This window comes from Rhinopithecus roxellana, chromosome 2 (assembly GCF_007565055.1).
Source record: "Rhinopithecus roxellana isolate Shanxi Qingling chromosome 2, ASM756505v1, whole genome shotgun sequence".
Classification (NCBI taxonomy): domain Eukaryota; kingdom Metazoa; phylum Chordata; class Mammalia; order Primates; family Cercopithecidae; genus Rhinopithecus; species Rhinopithecus roxellana.
This window is the reverse complement of record NC_044550.1, coordinates 107,488,456-107,492,754: the sequence shown is the minus strand read 5'-3', so window position 1 is coordinate 107,492,754 and position 4,299 is coordinate 107,488,456. Positions and strand designations below refer to the sequence as shown.

The 4,299-nt window shown below is 38.5% G+C and overlaps 1 pseudogene; it reads right to left on the bottom strand.

Moving 5' to 3' along the window:
- Positions 1–2,880: 2,880 nt before the first annotated feature.
- Positions 2,881–3,908, bottom strand: LOC104673835 (annotated as a pseudogene).
- Between the last annotated feature and the right edge of the window lie 391 nt (positions 3,909–4,299).

Below are 4,299 nucleotides of genomic sequence, written 5' to 3'. Positions count from 1 at the left end.
TCACCATGTTAGCCAGGATGGTCTCGATCTCCTGACCTCGTGATCTGCCTGTCTCGGCCTCCCAAAGTGCTGGGATTCTGGCGTGAGCCACTGTGCCCGCCTGGTCAATAATTTTTAAAATATTTTCCAGTGAAGTCCATAGTGTCCAGAATCTCATTCCTCCTTGTCTATTTACCATGTGTATTTGATCTGACTTTGAAAAAGTCTTTGAATAAATTGAAGAGTTTGAAGATGGTGAAGAGAAAAATGCTTTGCCCAACTTTACTGTTGTTTAATTAAACTTTTTGTTTTGAGATCATGGTAAGTTCACATGTAGTTTTAAGAAACAATACGGGAGATCCCAGGTACTCTAGTAAGTTTACCACAATGGTAACACTGTGCAAAACTACAGTAGAATAACACAACCAGGATATTAACATGGATGCAGTGGAGATATAGAACATCCCCAAGACCACAAGCATCTCTCATGTGGCCCGGTTATAGCCTAACCCACTGCCCACCTGCCCCTACCCCTCCCGAACCCTGACAACCACTAATCTTGTCTCCATGTCTATCATTTTGTCATTGCAAGAATGTTGTGTAAATGGAATCATCTAGCACAGGAACCTTTTGGGATTGGCATCCCCCTCCCTCACTCATGGTTCCCTGAAGATTCAGCCAGTTCTTTAATGTGTTGGTGGTTCATTCCTTTTTATTGCTGGGTAGTGCTCTATGATATGGGTGTACCACAGTTTAACCATTTCCAGTTTTTGTCTCTTATGAATCAAGTTGCTATAAACATCCATGTATAGGTTGTTGTGTAAACAACATTCTTCATCTCTCTGGGATCAATGCCCAAAAGAATAATTGCTAGGTCATATGATAGTGTGTGTGTGTGTTTAAGAAACTGTTTCAAACTGTTTTCTGAGTGGCTGTAGCAGCTCACATTCCCACCAGCACTGCATGAGTGGTCAACTGTCTCTGCATCTGTGCCAGCTTTTGGGGTCCTTTTATTTTGTAGCCATTTTAACAGGTATATAGTGATGCCAAGTGATTTTACTTTACACTTCTCTAATGACTAACTTATTAAGGATCTTTCATATGCTTATTTGCCATCAGTAACATGTCTGTTTACGTCTTTTGCCAACTTTTTAATTGGATTTTTGGTTTTTACTGTGGGGTTTTCAGAGTTCCTTTTATGTTTTACATATTATTTCTTTGCTGTATATGTGTTTTGCAAATATTTTCTCCCACTCTCCAATTTGCTTTTTCCCTGTCTTTTCAGGATCATAGGTAAAGCAAGCAAAAGTTTTAGTTTTGATGAAGTTCGATTTTCAATTTTTCCTTTCATATCCTGTGCTTTTGGTATTGTCTAATTCTTTGCTTAGTCCTAGATCTTGAAGATTTCCTTATTTTTTTTTCTAAAAATTTGCACATCTACATTTTACATTCAAGTCTATGATTCATTAATTTTGTATAAGATGTGAGAATAGATCAAGGTACATTGTTTTTGCCTACGGAGATCCAATTGCTCCAAAATTTAATTGGGCATATTTGTGGGGATTTTTTTTTTTTAGTTTACTATACTGTTCTGTTTATTTACACGCCTATCCCTTTGCCAATACCACAGCCTTGATTACTATAGTTATATAAAGTCTTGAAATTGGGTAGACTGATTCTTCTCACTTTATTCTTCATTTTAGAAACTGTTTTTGTTATTTCTGTTTTCTGCTTTTTCATAGAAATTTTACAGCGATCTTGCCTGCATGAATAAAAATTGTTCTGGCTTTTGATAGGAATCTTAACAAAACTGCGCATCAATTTGGGGAGAATAAGTATCTTTACTCCTTTGAGTCTTTCAATCCATGAACACAGAATGTCTTTCCATTTATCTAGATCTTGATGTCTTCATCAGCATTCTGTAGCTGTCAGCACATATAAATGTTTTGTAGATTTACATCTAAGTATTTCATTTGTTGAATGATTGTAAATGGTGCTTTCTGTCTTAATTTTTGGTGTCCATGTATTCATTGTCAGTGTATGGAAATACAATTTATTCTATATTTAACTTGCTGAATTCACTTCTTCATCCAAATCTCACATCTTATAGAACATTAACCCAAAATGAATCATGAACTTAAGTGTAAAAGGTAGATATGTAAATTTTTAGAAAAAGAAAATGAAGGAAATCTTCAGAATTTAGGGCTAAGCCTAGAGAGTTCTTAGACTTGGTATCAAAAGCACAGTACATACAAGGAAAATAGGAAAAATTGGAATTCATCAAAACTAAAACTTTTGCTTTGCAAAAGATCCTGAGAAGAGAAAAAAATTATGGCATGGAAGAAAATATTTGCAACACACATATATGAAAAACTATGAAGTTTTTTTGGTTACGTGTTTTGTCTTTGTTTTTAAATTGCTTGAGATTTTCTGTGTAGAAAGTCACGTCACCTGTAAATAAGGGCAGGTTTATCGCTTCCTTTTCAATCTGTATGTCTTCTTTTCTACTTTATGTCTTATTCTGCTGACCAGAACTTCTCGTACTGTGTTGAATAAAAGTGATGAGAGTAGGTATGCTTGTTTTGTTTCTCATCTTAGGGGGAAAATTCAGCCTTTCAACGTTGACTACAATATTTGCTGTAGGTATTTTGTAGATGTCCTTTAATCAAGCTGAGGAAGTTCTGTATTTCTATGTTCTGAAAATTTTATCTTTTTTAATTTTAGATATTTTTCTTTCTCCAAATTTATTTATCAGGAGCGACTGAAATAAAAAATATAATTGAGTCCTATCATCATTATCATGGAAATGGCTTTAAGAGAAAACTGGTCAGATGAATATTATTGCTTCCCATTTTCAACCAGCAAACAGTTGCCACTGATAAATTGACAGTCAGGAGTCTGTCAAGAATGCTCAAGATATGTTATATAATACAACATGCCTGTTGACGGGGGAAGCACCCTAGGAAATAACTTGTGTGTACTTCTGATTTCATCATACAAGACAAGCACAAAAGCACTGCCCATGCCTCTGAGAACATTGGACCATGCACCCTTGAAAAAAGCTCTGCCTCCTTCACCATGAGCAATCTTCCTCCAGCAGTGAAGCGCGCCTGTGTACATGATGTCAGTTGTACCCTGACTGTATCATCATGCTGTGGCGAACAGTGTCAAATGGATAGGAAGTCAACCCAGCAACGGCAGTGACGGACTGTGCGATCATCCAGCTGATGACCATGTGAGTGTTCCTGGAATCTGGAAACATTCTCCTTGCAGTGTCATAGACACCAATAGGCATCTCGGTAGATGATAATACCCTGCACAGACATGTTAGAGCCTTGTTACAGGCCTTTAATCCCATCAGATTTGTAGATCTTAACCAGGCAGTCACCAAGGCCTCGGAATTCCCTTTCAGCGCCAGCTTTACCCACGTCAGCTGCTAGATGGGGACAGGTAAAATCAAGGGGATACACAAAACACAAGGATGTGGCCCCAGGGGCACTGCCTGATGCCAGATTCCCTGCAAATTTGAGCCAAAACTGGATCCTCTTGTCCACACCCCCCAGGAAGATCTGCTTGTATTTATCTTTGAAGGCGAAGTTGAGAGTGTGGGTAGGGAAGTATCTGATGACATTGGGCAGGTTACGTGCTGGAAGGACAGGACTCCTGCTCCTTGGGAATATGGAGCATGCAGTCTACAATGCCTTTGTATTGCTTATCTGCAGTGATCTGCTTGCTGGCACTTTGCACCTGCAGCAACAGCTTGATCCCTCCGTGGGTGCTACCACTGTCTAGGAGATGGCCACAGACACTCCACCTGCCAGGAATTCCTTGGCAAGGACGCAGTGGCAACTGTCATGTTGAAATGAAGAGGAGGCAGGCTGCTGGGAGACGGGACTGGGAGGGAACCAGCTTTGACTCTGCGGCTGCATGGGCAGAAATTTTCATTATGAATAAATACAAAAATATTATAAACTGTTTATTCTGCCTTGATTTGATATAATGTCATTTTTCTTGTTTAGTTTATGTTAATATGGTGGATAATTACTGATTGACTTTTGAATATTGAACCAGCCTTGCATCCCTGGAATAAATCCTCTTTGATCATAGTCTATAATTTGTTTCATATATATTTTTTTCTTTTTCTTTTATTTTTGAAACAGAGCCTCGCTCTGTTGCCCAGGCTGGAGTGTAGTGGTGCGATCTCTTGTGTATGCTCCATGGTCTCTTGGGAAGAATGTGTATACTGCTGTCATTGGGTGCAGTGTTCTATACATGTAAATTAGACCCTGTTGGTAGGTGATATTGTTAAATTCTTCCATA